This window comes from Ammospiza caudacuta, chromosome 2 (assembly GCF_027887145.1).
Source record: "Ammospiza caudacuta isolate bAmmCau1 chromosome 2, bAmmCau1.pri, whole genome shotgun sequence".
Classification (NCBI taxonomy): Eukaryota; Metazoa; Chordata; class Aves; order Passeriformes; family Passerellidae; genus Ammospiza; species Ammospiza caudacuta.
The window spans coordinates 19,275,959-19,294,375 of record NC_080594.1 but is presented as its reverse complement, the minus strand read 5'-3'; the positions used below and the strand labels follow the sequence as shown (position 1 = coordinate 19,294,375).

Sequence of the window (18,417 nt, the reverse complement as noted above, 5' to 3'; positions counted from 1 at the left end):
AATGTTTAAGATAATATGGAAAAAATTGACTGGAAATAATATATTTTAAAGAATAAACTTGTAAAAGCATATATTTCTGTACTGTAACTTTACTGTTTACTTATAAATAAAGAAATTTATTATGTGAAATAGTTAAAATTGTCAACATTTCTCACTTCTGAATCATTCAAACTTTATATTTCCAGTAATCTCAGTCCAAGTTTTATCTTCAGATTTTCATCTCAGAATGCCTGAATAGTTTTTCCAGCCAGATTTCCCATGTACCAATGTAAAATTTGATTTCTATTCCTGCCTTTTACAATTTCCCTTGCTCTTCATGGGAGGAACCATCCATAATAAAGTAGGAGGGGAGAGACTGGTTCCACTGCCAGCAAATAAAGCTTTTCCAGTTAGTTCCATGAAGTTAGAGGTTTCAGCCTCAAGACATAATTACAGGTAAGGATGGCTGTGTTGAGAGGTCATTGGTATTAGGCCATTGGCTTCAGTGGGGACACATTTCTTCCTCAAATGTTCAATTTCAGCAGTGTTTTCAAGTATTTCTGTGATGAGATGTATACAGACATGCACACACAAGAGGTTCCTCTCACTCGTGTTTAATATGGAAGAACGCTTGGTATGTCCAAAGTAAGAGTGAGTGAAGATGGTGTTCTTTGGTTGTTTTTGTATTTCTAAATACAGATATAACTTGCAATGAAATTTTCACCTGTTTTCACACAAAAAAAAACAAAAATAAAACCTTTTTCACAAAGAAAAAGAGTTTCCCCAGCTTGTCTCTGACTGTGTTGTCAGGACCACTGTCTCAATCATGTGTGATGTTATATTTTCCCATGAAGCTTGATAGGAGCTAAACATAGAAACTTTAATTCATTTCTTAGTCCTACACCAGTCAGTATTTTAGAAACTTATGGTCAAATTTACTATTGAGTGTTACTAAGGTCATTGTTTCATAAAGCCACAATTTCTCTAGAATAGTTTTATTGCTATTTTAAAATCTTCTAGCCATTAAGCTAAGCTTACAATTTGGTGACCTACTGCATGTTCACATGTTGTAGTACTCAGTTTGGAACCTGTGCAGACTGGAAGTGAGTGCAATTCAAATGTGCCAATCCAAGTGAGACCAATTTGGAAAACTGTACCTAGGAAAACCAAAATCATAGAATAACCCAGTTTGGGAGTGACCTCAAAAATGTAGGCATGATTTTATCTCTGCTCCTAAAGAACAAAAGAAGGCCCAGCACAAGTATTGTATGTCACTAAAATATCTTGACATGGTTAAATTGGATTTAAAGTGGTGCAGAGACCTTGAAACAGTCTGATTGACTTCACCTTTGCTGACACTGACACTGAGCTATGGATTTTCAAAATGAAGCATCATAAACCTCTGTAAAGCATGAAGACCTGAAAAATTTAGCAGACATCTTCCATGAAATGTCTGCAGATGGAGACAAAAAATATCCTGTAATTATTGGTGCACAGACAGTCTAATGGTGCTGCAGTTGCACCATTAGAAACCAGACCCACCACATTGATATGGATTCTAACCAAGAATAAGATGGAGCAGAGAAATATATCCCAATACTGACTGAGCCCTTCACTGTATCATTTTGGTTGCCATTTAGAGTCCATGATAAAGAATTTCAGTTCACAGATACAAAAACCTTTCAAGAGAGTGATGCTACAAATGAGACATCTCAGAAGCACGGACATAAAAAAAGATACTCCTCCCTTAGATATAACTTTTGAGGTTTCTTCCTTATTTAAGGGCTGCCATCATTCTAATTAGTGCTGAGGAAAAGTGGTCTGCTGCCCAAGAGGAAGGAGTAGCTTTTTGCTAAGTGCAATTGTTGTAAGCAGCTTGGACATCTTCTGGTCCTCTTGAGTAGTTACATGTTGTCTCCACAGACCTGCTAGGTCATGGATGCTCTTTGACTATGCTCTTTTATTTTCAGTTGCTAGATCAGTTAAAAGAAGGAATGATATAACACTGTCCTAAGATCACTATTCCAAGTGAGCAATTGCTGCTGTAGTTGCCATAGGGATACTGAATGAATGCAGATGAGGTAGGAGATATCCAGAAGGCTCCGTGAACATGAGTTTCCCTTCAGCAGCCCAGTGTGACCAAAAGATGTGAGATTTCTGCAATTCCATAGCACTGGGCTGAAATGGCCCTCTGGCTGTCCATGTGCTCCTTTGGCCAGAGACGTGGTCACCTTGCTCACCATTAATGGTGGAACCTGGCCTCTTAGGGGGTTTTGAAAACATTACCACAGGCTTCCTAGGAGCAATACTTAGAAACAGCTACTTGCTGTGAAGACTAAAATACCACCAATACTGCATTCGTAATAAATCCACCAAGGAGAAGAGTGGAAGCTGCATACATATGAGACCAAGTGGTGTATTTGGGGACCAATAGAATCTAATTTTAATAAATTAATATTTGGAGAGGAATAGCTGCTCAACAGAGGAAGGAGCTATTATATAGAAGGTGTTCAACACTATGACAGAGACAAACTATCTCTCCATGGATAAGAACTGATAAGTGAGCTGCCTCTCAGTTCAACTTATTGATGGCAAGGGGTGAAAGTGGTCAGCTGCATGGACAATGGTGATCATTTTTAGTGGAGCTGTGTATTTGCTTCTATTCCAAATAGGACTGAATAAAGACATGAGTTATTATGAAAATAGCCTGTAAATGCAATCACTGACTTGCCTAAATAACCTCAGAAAACAGTGGTGAACTTGCATGATAACTTCGTGACACACACTGGCACTCACAAACTCTACCTTTGGAGCACCATTTGCTCCCCTCCTGCTCATGGAAAGAGATGGATCTTACAGCCTTGGGCTCCTCGGATTTATGCTTTCCACTGGAAGCTGCAGAGGAAGACTGATGACATTTATGATGAAAAGAATCAACTCTGCCCTCAGGTGCATATTCACAGTTGTATGTAAGGTCTGAGTTTAGCGCTAAATTATTTGGTTAAAAATACACAAATAAGTACAGACTCAGATTGTACATTTTTTGACATGGACACAGGTCTTAATTATTGTGGCATGACTTGGCTATTCTGAATAGATGTATTTCAGTTGTCTCCAGAGAAACTGTAGTGGTTTGCTTCAGGTCACTTAGACTATCAACTCAGACTTTCAGCTCCCAAAATGCGAATTTGTGCTGGGAAAAAGCACTCTGGCTGGGTGTAGGCTGCAAATCTAATGCTGTTTCAAAGTGGTGTTATCCCAAGCACTGTGCATTGGATGTATTAACAGAGTACAATACTCTTGGAAGGATTGTCTCTTGATGGTATATCCAAGTTTGAGCCAGGATAATTAATTTGAAAAAATGAAAGGTATGAATGAGATCTTATGAGAACAGGTGTAAACATTCCCCTACTAAATGGAATGAATTAGCAGCCAAAGGGTAATCAGAAGATATGTGGTTCACTGTTAAATACACAAAATCTAACATGTCTTGCCCAAGAGTGAAATAGATGGCAGTAGTTTCTCTATTCCCACTCACCAAAATACTGTCTGTCCGTCCTATTCACAGCGCCTCTAAGCTTAAAGCTCTGCAACTTCTAGAATGTCCTCCCCTTCCTCATTTTTAGGTATTTTATTGTATTATTAACACTATGAATTAGTACCTTTCAAAGCTGTCTGATGGAGGTCAATTAATCCCTTTTAAACCACTCAAGACTTAATTGAAATAAACAAACATTATCATATCTATCTTCCAGCTGAAGGAGATGAATCACAGAAAAGTTAAGTTGCTTCTAAAGTCATAAAACAAGTCAGTAGGCAAATCAGGAGGAGAGGTAAGCAGCCCTGGACTTCTAGACGCCCATTGTAATGATTACATTAGCCTGACTTCCTAGAACCAGTATGTCTGAATGAGATAATTTTATTCAAAAGAGTTCGCAATTATAGTCACATTTAGGCTTGATTCCAGTATTGCTGTAGCCAGTGGGGAAACAGCAGCAGAAGATTTTGGTGCTAATGTATCCTTTTCAGTGAAAGGGAAGACTACTGTGAGACAGTGTGGGTGAAATAATTTTCCTAATGGGGTATTTTTTTAATGTTAGCAGGTGTTAGTATTATAAACTTGCAAGAAAGGGCAGGTGCTGTCTTCCAGTCTGATCTCACCTTCCTATAGTAGGAGTCTTAGCAAAATATCTGTATTATATTTGAATATCTGTATACAGGCCTTGCCCTGATAAGCCCCGGTTATTCTTGTTGGGCTGCAGCTGTGATGGCCTTAATTGGGCTGCAGCTGTAGCTAATGAAAATAACTGGGATAAAAGGGGCTGGGCTTGGCCAGTCAGGGAGAGCCTGGAAGGAGCCCTGACTAAGAAGAAGCAACAAACAGAAGAAGTTAGAGCTGTGAAGAACTGCCCCTGAGAAGTATTGCTGAGAAGGTATGAGACTTTAGAAATATGATTGTGACAGTAGGGGACTTTAGAAACATGAGATACAGCAACAAGATAACAACACCTTCCTTGTGAACCTTTACCATGGCTCTGATTTCCGAGGTCTGGCACAGCTCCCTCTGGCCGCATCCATGGACGTGCAGAACAGACTGGATGCAGGAAGGGTCACTTGGCCCTTCCTGCTGCTGCTGCTGTGGAGCCTTCCCTGCTTCTCAGTGCTTGGTGAAGCCAGGCAGGTCATGGAGGAGAGCTGCTGTCCCGCATGGGTGATGATGCAGCCCCTGCCTGGGGACTGATGGAGGGGGGAAGGTCTCCGAGATCTGGTGGCTGCTGCAGGTTCTTCAGGGACAGCGGCCTCTGCAGCATTTAGGCAGAGTACCTAGTCTCAAACCAACCCTTGGGGCTCCACAATAAACTGAAATAACATGGGCAACAGCTTTCTGAGAGATGCTGAGCATACCCTCCATCACCCCAAGGAGCAAAGCCATAATGGGGCAGGTGTACCAGGCCTCCCTCCTGCTCTCCCCGAGGCAATGGGATAACCATCTGTGCAGCGCTCTGGTATGGCAGCACTAAGCACCCAGTTTGTCCATGACACGCTTTATCTGCCGTTCTGTACACAGCCTATTGACACATGACAGTGGCAGCAGCACCTCAGTGACTTTCCTGATTTCTCCTGTGTATTCCTGGTTTCCACTGGCACAAGAGAAATGGATCATTGCTAGGCAGCTTTTTACAGGGACCAGCAGTGGAAGGAGAAAGAGCTCACATTTAATTTCTGCTTGAAAAATATCAGTGATGAAAAGGCCTTGTGCTAAACTTCTGTGATGGTAGACTTTCAGCCTGCTGAGAGTAGTTTAGACCAGACAATTGAATAACTCTTACTATTAAGAGCAGATTTAAAATTTCTTAATCAATGCAATCATACACACAAAAATTTCAGTGTAGCTGTAATCCTCATAAGCACATGACACCATGCCTAATTTCACCTGCAATTACCTGGACAGACCATGTAATTATGCCACATAATTACTTGTGCATTTTACAAATGAAGTTGTGTGTCTGCAGCTCAAGATGATGCAGCTCTTTCATGTCAACCAAAGTCTTTTGGTGTATTTTCCACCATACATGTGTTCTTGTTATTTAAAAGAAGTTGAAAAAAGTCAACCAAGAGTGCAAGAAAAAAAATGAACTTTTTGGTTTAGGCAGTGAATTTTGGTTTAGGAAGTTAGGATCAATTGATGGAATTTATTGGCAGAAGCTTGTTTAGAATCTGTAAACTATTGTAAATTAACCTGTAATGGTTGATATCTATCAAACCTCTTAATGTGCTCTAGGCTCTCACTGAAGGCATAAAGAGATGAACAAATAGGAAATTCCCAGGCAGGAAATAAAGCCAGGCCATGTTCTCAACTGTATCTAAATCTACTCAGTGTAGCAAATAGCAGGAATTACACCGGTGTCAGTTATAATTCCCAAATACATTGTGATAATCTGTTTCAGTCTCCACATAGGTTTACAATATAGACCTTATCATAGTTTACACTCTGGAAAAGCAAGACTACCTCTAGAGGCCAGCTGTGTCAACTCTGGCTGCTGGACTCCTGCCCAAGTTGTGCAGGCAGTGCAGATATCACCCATACAGACAAAAGGCCTGATAGGCCATTGCCTTGTATCTTACCCTGCCCTCTAATTGTATTTGTTCAAACAGAAACGGGTATAAAATGCCACAGGTCTGACTGCACTGGTCAGCAGCCCCATGTAGGGAGTGGGAGGAGAGCCTTACTGGGGCTGCATTAACTTTTCATTAAAAAAAAATAAAAAAGATCTCAAAGAGAACTATATTAAAATATATTTCATATGACCTCACTCAAAAAGTTTTATTCTGGGTTAGCATATTTTAGTCATTTTATTGTTTCTTCAACAAGAAGAAAGCAGTTTTATAACAAAAGCAGTTAGAGAAAAGAATTTGGTTGGAATAAAACCTGCCAAGAAGAAATGCAGTCATTCAGTAATGCCATGAAACAAAGTCAAATTCACACCATGTTTTCCTCATCCCAAACACAAAGTATGTGCCAAAACAAATTTAGGTGCTTAATATGCTCCCCAGTAGTGCCAGGTCAGCTTTATTTTTAGTTAGTAACATAGCCATTAAGTTCCTACAAAACAAAGCCTATTGCAGCAAGTGCAAGCTCAGCCCTAAACACATGGGACAAAAGTTAAGGTAAATGGAGAGGGAAGCCACCTACAGATCTCTAATCCCAACGACTGCCTCAGCCTTTAGAAAATTAGGCAGTTCTAATGGGTGCACTTTCCCTGGAAGGTGTGAGTAGCCCAGTTGTTCCTTCTAATGGTTGCAGGTAGCTGCATCTTGCTCTCTATTGGGGATGAGGATATTTGTACAAGATAAAGAGAGAAAATGTACAAAGGAAATGCCCAGAGACAGAAATTGCAATACCTTGTCTATATGCTGTGACAGTCAATGTCAGTCTAGAAATCTTAATATTGGGCTTTGTGCATGGGCTCATGGTAGCCCATTAAAGAAGAATGAAGAAAGGTGAACAACCATCATTAGTTTTCTCTTGGGTGCTAAATCGGACCAGAGTCAGCTGAACCCAAAACTTCTTTTATTAAAAGGACATTGTGGGAGTCTTAACTCCAGTGCTAGTCAGTACATTCTCAAAAATATCGGTAACATATTTGTAGAGACATAAAAATCTTAGGCAAACTATTTTGCCATTTTTTTGTGAACTTATGCTTATGAATTTATACTTATGCTTTAGAATTCCTGTGTAATTCTGCTCCTAATTTTGATTACAATTTGCTTTTATTTTTAATAGCCAAGGCTGATATTTTAAAAGGCATTTGGAGTGTTTACTTCTTAAACAGCTTCTAAAACATATCCAAGGTCCTGTTTTTTCATGTAGAAATAAGAGTTTTCAGTATGGTACTAGATAAAGTTCACTGGATTTAAAGTTTAAATCTCCTGTCACTAAATCTGTGGCAAAGTGACAAGATCTATTTCATGCAGTAATTTAAATTTGTAGATCTCAAAGCCCTTGAAGAAAGGGTCTGTAATCATCAACACTGATGATCACTGCTGATGGGGAACCTCAGGAGATAAAGGGATTGAGTGAAGGTCATGCAGCAGGCCAAGACCTGAACTGCTCCCTGCTCTGCTTGGAGCTGGGCCAGCACTTGATCCCATGGGTGCTGCTGCTTTCACAAGCTGATATCTATATTCTTTTGCTTCAGGTAGTTTGGAACTAAGAGTGCAGCATTCAGTCAGATTGCATGCACATCCTCCCCACCCTGTCCCATGCTGTCTTTTTACTCTCCTCCTGTTTACTGTGTCTGTGATAATTTTTTTTATAAGGATTTGCTGGAAGCAGTCATTGCTAATGGGAAACTACTCTGAAGACTGCAACAAACAAAAGCCATCATTTGGGTTTAACTGATGTATTCATCACCTTGCTTTGCATAAAAATCCTTGTGTTCAGCTCTCTTCTATCATGGGCAAACAGGTCATACCATCTCTCTTATAAATGCATCACTTTACCAGATAGTTTTCCTTTCCTCATCTTCCTCCTGGAGGGTTCCTCCAGAGTCTTTCTGATGCAGGAGGTACAAACTGTCTGTTGTCAGCTTACTCATAGCTGACAAAAATCCAAACCTAGAGCTTTTGTTTCCATGCCAGCATTACCCTTTGGGTTAAACACGCTCCAAAGTTATATGTATCTCTGAATGCGTGCTCCCCACAAGCCTAAGTTTGCTATACTGGGAAAGAGAAGATATATAATGTGTTAGTCTAATGAATGCAGGGCAAAACCCCATTTCCTTCTGCTCCCTTTATCTCTAGTGGTGATTCTGTTGTGCTGTGCATGGACTGCTTAGATCTCCAGGAGAGATGGCAAAAGGGAGATCTTGCAGGAGTTTGATTGTCATCCTACTCTCTGATTAGGATTTTTTCAGGCTGAATTTGTGTCCTTCCTACTCCACTCTGACACAAGCATGGATCCCTGTCTGCCCTGGATTGTCATCACAGCAGTTAAATGCCACAGCCCCTTCTATATGCTGCTCAGTGGAGGCTCTCTGAAGCTAACTTGCAGATCCTGCTGCTTTGAGACATGCTCCAGATGCATTCTGAGAATAATCTCCAGTCATTTCTCTCTCCTTTTTCTCTGCATAGCCTAAGAGCCTATGAAGCTATCTGTTATGGCATTTTTTACAAATTCAGTGTATTTTATTAGATATAGTATTTTCTTCAAGAAATTTGCTTTTGAAGTTATTATTTTTCTGTCTATGTCTTTGATGAATTTCTAGCTCTCTTTCTTCTTCTGCACTGAGATAGAGGTAAATTTTGCACCGACTGTCTGCAATTCTGCATTGGAGAACTGTATACTTTTTCCTGACCAAATTCTATGCAAACAGGTGAATATATCTCCCTTATTTCTTATTCCACTGGACATTTCCTTGACATTGCAATGCTAACGATGTGATTTACTTCTTGTATTCCTTCTGCCTTCTAATAGCATGGCTGAGTCACAAGGGAAGGAGTCTCCAGTCTGCTCTTTGAAATAACTGGCTATTCACCTCATGGTGTTGCTGAGCTCTCCTCCCATCTTCTTTGTAGACTCTTTGGACTCTGCCATCAATTCAGCTTGGATACTGCAAAACACGTGTATTGAACCACTGAGTCCATGAAGGTATGAGCTCTGTCCCAGCAAATTGTTAAGAAGTTACAGATAAAGAGAAAATTTTGCTAAATTAGAATTTGCCTAAAGAGAAATTCAGAATCCACAAAATGGTGAATCATAGGAAGACATAGATAAGCCTGCCTTCTTGATCTGAAGAGGGTGGGAATTATTAAAGAGCAAATGTATTTTATAATTTTTATGCTTTCCAGCATAAATTCCTTCCACCTAGTATACAAATCCAAGCCATCATTTGTCCTTGGTAGATGGAGATTTACTTTTGCTCCTTATTTTCAATTTATTGTTTAGCAGCACTAAGAGGAAGAATAAAAAAAGAAAAAAGGGAAAAAGGAAAAACACATGTAAGAAGCAATTTTAAAAATACCTCAAACCATCAAAAGATATATGTTGCTCTTAACAGTAAAAAATATTTGGGGATGAATAAAAAAAGTTTCTGGAAAGCCACACTGCTGTTATGACAAGGTTATCAATCTGAGGGAGGACCTATCTAATGTTATATAGATGTCTGTGGTGTAGGTATCTCAGCTTAACAAGTCATTCCAGGCTTCCTCTGAGTCCACAGAAGGCAAAACAAGCACACTGAGGCTGTGATTCATTGCATCTAGTGTAGGTCTAAAATAGGTGATATAAATCACATCTTCTAAGTACCTGATTCCTTCCACTGACTGTAAAGAAAAACTAGTTTAGATGTAGGAATCTATACCTTGTAGGCCTTTGAAGATACATGGAGTGGGTGTCAGGTCAGACTCACAGCGTGTTTAAGTACAACGAGATTCAAAAAGAAAATCTGGGGGCAAGGAAAGCAATCAAATACGGGCAAGAAATGTTAGAACAGGTAGCTGAAGACATGATCAGGTTGGTCACAGATTAGTCAGAAGAAACACATAAGTTGCAAGGCATTGCAGCTTGGACCATCTGACCGTACAAAATGAATATGATGGACATACTGAAGAGACAGAAGAGTGTTAGTAAAAGACTACAAAGCAAGCATCTCCCTAATTTGGTCTATGTCCATACATTCCTTCATACCTACAGCCATACTTTTATCTTGTTATTTGTGTATTTAGCAAGAATTAACTAAAGTCTGAATTTAATCCTTTAGGACTAAATTTTCATCTCCACCGAATCCACAGCTGATCCAATGCAAATTAAACCACCTCACATCTAAATGGATTTAAACTGTTCTGATGTTAGTGAAGGCACAGTTTTTGATCTGTGTAAATGCCCCATGGTCAATTTTTGCCTTGAGATGGGCTCTTTCCTCATTTATTCTCCAAAAGTGGTTCTGTTTCTCTTAGGGTGGTGGCACCAGAGAGGTCCCTTTGGAAGGGAGACCAGCGAGAAGCTGTTGAGGTATTTGTCTCATGGTCATAGAGTTCACCACTGAATTTAGCCCTGAGTCTGAAAAAAGAAATGGGTTATTAATTATGGAATTGTCTTGCAATTTACTATTTCACAGAAAATAACCTTAGCAGGATTCTGGAAATATTAATGCAAATTACCAGACTGTTTTTAAATGTCTTCAGATCATCTGCACAGATGTCATGTAACATACAAGTACGAGGAAGCATGAATTTATCTTGAGATTTAACTTGGTTTTGCCCAAAAAGCAAAAGCAGTCACAATTTTTGTCAAAATTTAGTAAAGATTTTTTTCCAGAAAATAATAAACTCAGTCTTAATTTGTGTTTCTGTTTGGACTGATGGCTGTTTATTGTATGTTCTTGTCTCAAGGAATGAAACCTCTCAAGGAATTTCATAATTCCAGAATGACTTTTTTAAATTGATACCCATTTTCCCAGAGTACTCTTCATGATTTGGCTACAGTTCTAGATAATTTATTTTTATTGACAGCGAGACTACTCCATTTGTTTGACTTTTTCAAACATTAGCTGCTATATATGTTGTTTAAACTGTCAACGTTTCCTCATATTCTCATTAAATCATCCCATTCACCTCTCTAGGAAAAGGCAAGTCAGATCTGGCATTTGTTGCTCTCAAGGAGAAAAAGAGGGGAAATGGCAGCTTCACCTCACTGGAATTGCTGAATTGCTTTTTTTGACTTACAGCTGTGAGTACTGAGGATTCAGGGAAGATGGGCAAGGGCAACCACCCTCCATGTTGTTGTTCCAAGGCTTCTTACAGAAAAATTATGATGTAACCTTTAATAAAAATTATTTCTTACCAGTCTTTTCCACGATTCACCACTGAGCTACAGTAGAACACTGGCAAGCTTTGGGCATCTTCTAGAGCATTTGTGATTCAAGGATTTCCAAGCAAGGAAATCCTGAGGAAGAGCAAGGCATTTTGAGGACGTGGGATAAGCAGCCAGTGACAACAGATGAATGGCAGCCTGTGATTTTGGTGGATGGGATTTGGTGTCCACAATGGTTCCCTCTTTCTCAAACTCAAACCTCTAGCTGGAATTCAGAAAATTGGATCTGGCTCTTCAGGGAAGAAGGAAGGGCAGCTTTAGAAAAACAGGCGTGGTTTATCAGCTGTAGATAACAGTGATTTTTTTCTTTTATTTTTCAACATCCTTGTTCATGAGGCCACCACAAGCTGTTATTAGGCACAGACCAGTGGGCATGGGACAATTAATTAAGAGTCTCAGAAAGTTCAACTCATCCCATTTACCAACCACTCTGATCACCGCACATAGCTTTCTAGTGGGGAAAAGCTGTAAATTATTAAAAATTAGGAAAACAGTTGAGTTTTGAGGTTTTATCACTAGAAATTGGATTGCATTTTTCTTTAGTTAAAAGTTACTGAAAATAGTAATTGGTTTTGTGTTGCTCAGATACTTACTACGAAGAGAATTGTTTCTTGCAGATAAGGTATCAATTACTTGATGACTTTTGCTCCTTTTAAGTCAGCAACTGATAAGCATATTAGATGCAGAATCAGAGGAAGCCTTAAAGATATGATCTACATCCTATGCACCTGGGCCTAACCCAAATGGAGAAAATAAAAAAAAAATCCCAAGAAAAGAATATGCACAATGAGAAATAAGATCCATATTTTACTGTCTGTTTTATGTCTCTGTTATCTTGATTAGTACTCAGTTTGAGGCACTAGAGCTACCATGATTCCTCTTGTCTTTTCTATATTTTTCTTCTGCTCTCCATCTGAGAAGGATGCACTGGGAATACAGCCTGGACCTACATTTCATGGAAATTAATATAGCTCACTGAAATCAACAGAGCTACAATGCTCTAAGCTGCTAAGGATCTTTTCCCACATCTTATTTATATATATTTTCAGGATGGACATAATATTTTAGTTCATATTAAAGTGTAGAGTTCATCATAGCACTAATCTCTAAGACACCGGCCTGCCTATCTTCTGTGATAAAGGAATTACATTTCTTCTGTTGTGATGATAAAAATCTACAGTTCCCAGGAAGATGACTTGCTGGAACCTAAATAAATTGATCATACCCTACTCTATGGTAGGAATTGAAGTGATGTGACTGCTGACCTAACCAGCGAAAGAGATCTCTTGGTGTTCCTGCAGTTAAGATAGGAAGACTGCTGGTGCCACTCATGGGTGGATAGTGTTGGTTTATTATGTGTGTGTGGGATTGACCCTGGCTGGATGGCAGATGCCCACCAAAGCACTATCACTCCCCTCCTGAACAGGGGAAAGAAAATAAAAGGAAAGCCTCATGGGTCGAGATAAGGATGGGGTGAGATCACTCAGCTCTTACCATCATGGGTAAAACAGGCTTGACTTGGGGAAAATCAAACCTTAAGATACCTTCCCCCTAGCCCTCCCTTCTTCCCAGCCTCAACTCCACTCTTGATTTTCTATACCTACAGCTCCCCCTCTACCAAAACATTGCCCCACAAATCCAGTACAATGCTCTGATGAAAAGAAAAGAATTACAATTTTGTTATTGTTATTGTGGCCATGAAAAATATGTGGGTCAAGTATGGGGCACCAATAAATTGCCACAATATGTATTGTAAAAAAATGTAATAATTTCCAGTAGACAGAGTTAAGCCCTGTCACAAGATTTAACCCAGTCCACTGTCTGCTCCTGATTTTTCCTGAAGCCTGTCAAACATGGAGAGGGAACAAACAATGTTCCCAGCTCAGAGGTTTGGTATCTCTCAGCCTTCTTCCTTCTACCCTCTTTCTCAGGAACCTCAAACTGTATTTAAAAGACACAGATATGCTAAGTGACCAAAACAGAGGTGTTGCCTTATTCATGTGATTGACTGTGGAGCTATGCCAAGTTGCTTGTTGGGGACTGTAGGACATGCTCCTCAAGTGTTGGAAAAGCATGGGATCAGGAACACTGAACAGAATTTCTGCTTTTTTGATGGAAGAGTGAGGTATGATCTGTTGAGGTCAAAAGGCTGAAGAATGTTGATGCAAAGAAGTGGTTCTCAGGCAGTGGCTTGCAGGCATCATTGTGCCTTAAAACTGGGACTAAGAGCAAAGTATAAATTGCCTGCGGCACATCACCTACTCAGCAGTTTTACCCATGGCCAAGTCACAGGTCTCTGGCTTAACCAGTAAATATTCAGCCTCTTTTGAAGAGGCTGTGAGCATAATTTATGAAATTATCACTTTTCAAATAAATATTTATTTATTTTTAGGCTCCTGAGTGCACTTTCTCTTTTTATTGATATTACTTCACACTTCTAATGCGTGAAATATTTCCAGTTGTAATTACAAAGTGGAACATTTCTTTGTTGTTCTGTCAGAGTTTTATGGTCTGGATAGCATTTAGCCGTGGTGAGTGTCTGCCATTTCTGTCTGTTATTTACTGTGTTTGTTACAACAGGAGAGGCTGAGAACTGGACAGCTAATACATCAGATGGATTTGCTAGAAGGGCATGTAAAAAGCTTTGCTCCAGGCGATTGTTGAGGACTTCTCCAAGTCACCGCTGCCAGGAGCAAAGTCAGGATCCCTGAGTGCACAGTGCAAGCTGCCATGGATAGAGCCACATCATTGAGCAGGGAGCTGAAAGCACTGGCAACAGGGTGGCTGCTGGAAAGGTGGAGGAAGAGGGACTCTGAAATAATTCAGGGTTTTCTTGCTAAGCCATACTTTGAGAAATACAGAGTCAGAAATGTTGCTTTGCCCTGCAGGGCAATGCTGAGGGACAGCTATGGAAAAGGGACTTGGAGAAGGCAACACAGGTAAATTGTTTTGCCTGGCATGAACCTGCATTTACCAGTAGAAGTGGGAATGAAATGTAGCTCCTCATATTCTTAGCTCAGCACATTACTCAATGACACTGTCCTATTTGATCAGCTTTCCAAAATGGCTGTGCTCACCCCACCGTCCCCAGCCCCCAATGAAGTAACAAGCCACCTACGATATTTTTTCTGCCCTAGTTTCTTTAAAAAAAAATCACAACACCGCCAACCACTTTTGCACAGCAGTCTCGGTCGTCTTTCACTACGCTGGTCTATCCAGCCTGTTATTTAAGTTCTCCCTGAAAAAAATCCCACCACTTTCTTCCACAGTGCCCACACAAAGTGAGTCAATGTTCTTTCCCATTCATCTCGGAGAGACCAGGATTGCATCCAACATATTTTCTCAAAAAAAAAAGACAAAAAGGAAGAAGCATGGGTAAAACCACCAGGACATTCATATAAATCAGCTGAATAGCTGCACAACTGTTTTTCTACAACCCTTTATCTTCCACATTCACACCCCCCCCTACTATCAAACATACCATGTGGACCAAGATCGTAACTATTAACTAACTCTGTGCATAACAGAATATTCAAAATCCCAAACATAGTAGCAACTTTTTTCCCCATGGTGATTACGCTTCTCTTCCTGAGACAGGTTACCCAGTTAGAGTAAGCAAGTTCCCCTCTCCATTGCTACAGAAGTCTATGTCCTGGGTGGTGATTCCATCTCTGCACAGCTGTCTGAGTACAGGCCTCATGGACTCAGGCAGCAACACAAAAGCCTAATTTCTGTGACACAGATCTCATTTCTTTCTGTACTGTGCTTTCTGGATGTTGCATGTCAGCAAGTCTCAGACCTCAGCCAGACTTTAACAGCCCTGGTGTGTCTTCATGGGGTTTCTGAAACGTAGAAACAGCAGTTATCCCTCTTTTACACCCAGGATGTTCTTTGTGCCTCTTCCTTCAGAAAACCAGAAGAAAAAGCAGAAGCATCTTTGAAACATGGCATGGGAAGACTGAGGAGTAGCTTCTGTGAGCCCCAGGGCCAGTGCTCTATGGTTGGCAGCAGGATGCTGGCTGTGGGGAGCATCTATGTGGAGTGTGACCTGCCTGGTGTCATGGCTCCAAGTCCAGGAGGGGGAAAGGCATCTGTGCTGTGCCCAGCACAAGCAGGGAGCTTGGCACGTGTTGTTTGGCACACTACAGCTCTCTAACCTCCTCAGCACATAGCTGCTGGCTGAACAGCATTTCTGAAAAAAAGGCCAAAACCAAAAAAAAAAAAAAAACAAACCACACCCAAAGATCCAACAAGCTGTTTATTTATAAGTTTCTAAAATTCATGAATTTCAGGTATCCAACTTTTCTTATAAAATACATTCAGATTAAAAGGAATGTCAGTGTAAACATGGAGATAACAAAGCAGGCTGTTTCCCATCACACTGTTCAGAAAACTTACATTCCGTTAAATTCTGCAAAACCCTTTCTGTAGAAAGCCCCTGTGAAGATGTTGTTTCTTCTAGTTTCTGAGTAATTATGGTTGGTAATAAATTTCAACTTCTCTGAAAATAAGTTAAATTGTACAAGTGATTTCAGTGAGACTGAGATTTGGACTCATGGTCTGGACAGCACTGGTTTTGACAGACATAGCTTTCCTGGTATTCCAAGAACAGCGTTGTTGTTGAGGTTTCCACAATTCAGAATAACATAATGCCAATTGTTTAAAAAAAGCTTAAAGCTGAAAATGATTTGCTATTTTTAAAACAAATACTCTGACCACTTGCCTTTGTATTAAGTCATAAAGACAAAATAAATGTCAACCATTCTTCTGCTGTCAACAGTTAGAGAAACTGTATCTGAATATGTGTAAAGTTACACCAAGGTACAAGATATGCTCATGAAAACACAGAATGCAAAAATGTTATGCTAACTGATCATTTCTGCAGTTAAGTACATATTGTTGGATTTTCAGAGTCAATGTGCATGTGTTAAAGGAATCAATGTGCCACTGCTCTGTAAAATTCACCTCTGTGCAGAGGGCCCCATGCAACACTTCTGGAGTGTGTTTCAGTCTTGCAGAGGTCTCCAAGTGAGCAGGAAGGAAGATTTCATCCTCTCCCAGAAGAGACTTTAGGAGTGATCACCAATAAAAGAGTGAGAAAACTCACTTTATGTAGTATCTAGCCCTACAGCAAGCCAGGGAAGAAATGGTTTAAGATTAAACAGGTCAGGTTTTAGCTCCTCTGAACTGCCAGCTGGCTTCACCCACTGGAGTACTCCGAGCTTTGCACTGGATCTGTACATTGGGTTAGCGTTGAAGTGTGAGTGAATCACAGGGAAATGATAAGCCACAACTTAAAAACAGAAGGAAGGAGTCCTGCCAAACAGGAATAATTGGCTGCAGGCATCAGCTTTCCCCAGTCTCTGGCTCATTCATTTCTGCAGAATGGCTCTACAAAAGCATCAACATAAATTTGACATTCGTATGGAAAACCACCTCTAGGTGGAAGTGTTGACCCTGCAGACAGAGATGAGATCATAAATATCTGTGTGGCAGGAGTGATGGCAACATTTTTTTTAGAACTTCTTCCTCTGATATTTTGCTTGAAACTGTAATTAGATGAGGTGCCTTGAGATTTATACACCTGTGAGCAGGTTGCAAAGCTCACTGGAGCCAGGAATTCTTTTCTCTCTGGGCCCTGATCCAGTGACTATGGTTCAAAGAAGCACTTCAAAGGACATTAGCCTGGGTGAATGCAGCAGCAAAGGTGCATTTTTGGTTTTGAACACACGCTTATGTGCAGTCCCCAGACTCTGTGCTTGCCATCTTGATCATGTTTTGATTGACATTGCAGCCTAAACCTGTACTTCTCAGCTTATTCAGTGCCATAGAAAGTTTTGATTTTACCTGGACAAAACAAGAACATAGTTCCTACTTTCTCTTTCCCTCTTTAGAGAACAAATTGCAAACTCCTGACTCCATATTTGAGTAATTCAAAGCATGAGTCTTGTACTTCAACTGCTGCAGATTTTAAGTGCTATGTAAGACTAGATGCTGTTTCTAGTACTGCTTTGTAGAGTGAAGGTATGATTCAGAAGGGATCAGAAACCATCCTTCTCAGACTGATTTCTGCACAGATCTGAGAGTAAGATGGACCGTTCAGTTCACTTTTCCAGGTGATTGTGACACTTCTTCCTTTCTTTTCAGATACCCCACCTGCCCATTGCCCTCTTAATGCTTTAATAATGGTAAATAATTTCAGAAAGGTTTCATTTTCTTTATTTATCTTTCTATTTCTGTTTTATACTGAAACCTAAAAAGGGCTTCTTTTGAGTTGGGCAAACATTTTCATAAACAGCCAAATGACACTGGAATACAGCTGAGCACTCTTTATCCATAGGTATGTTTTATTTACTGTCAAATCCAGTGTTTATATCAACTGTACATGTTTCACCATTTATCATGCAGCAGAGAGTCTGGAAGGGAGATGAGACTATTGCTGGTACATCTTAGAACTCTGTGATCACAGCTTGTACATACCTACAGAGACAGTGGTTCAGCTCCACTTTCTACCTGAGTGAATTTGCTTGTGTCTCTTACCCATCTGATGAGTGGCATAAATGCTGTACTACCAGGTAACCTAAGTGCAGCCTTAGTGCTCACTACTGGTATCTCTGTTCCTCACTGTCTGAAATAATCCTTTGAGTTGGAGAGCAAGGTTAAGCTGAGAGCAAGGTTAAACTGAAAGTGAAATACCGACAGAATAACTTTGGATGTGCATACATGGCCAGCTAGTAATGCTTTTGCCAAATGCTTTGAGCATTGCCTGAGCCTCTAGGAAGGGCTGTGCCATTAATGCAGCACCTAATCCAGTTACTAGTTACTAGTACTAGTTACTGCACATTAATGCAGTAACTTGTGCTTCCACCAGCTATTCCTCACCAGCATGGTTACTCCTCACTAGGTTCCAGTGAAGGACTGTTTAGTTTTCTCACCATCACCATCAGGTCATGTCTTAAAACAAGCTTCCCAAATGCCATTGAGTTGTCCTGTAAAGGTGTTTGTGTGCATGCAAACAACCAAGTCAATGAGAGAATTTACTTCCTTCTACACTGAAATGAGGC

General features: G+C 40.2%; 1 long non-coding RNA gene across 2 annotated transcripts; it reads left to right on the top strand.

Annotated features, from left to right (window-relative positions):
* Positions 1-4,332: 4,332 nt before the first annotated feature.
* On the top strand, positions 4,333-11,269 carry LOC131554852 (uncharacterized). Of its 2 annotated transcripts, none has more exons than XR_009274452.1 (4): positions 4,333-4,412; positions 9,058-9,130; positions 10,438-10,492; positions 11,103-11,269. It is a non-coding gene; the product is annotated as an uncharacterized LOC131554852 (long non-coding RNA). The 2 variants fall into 2 exon arrangements; XR_009274451.1 differs by having other exon boundaries at positions 8,957-9,130.
* Positions 11,270-18,417: the final 7,148 nt, after the last annotated feature.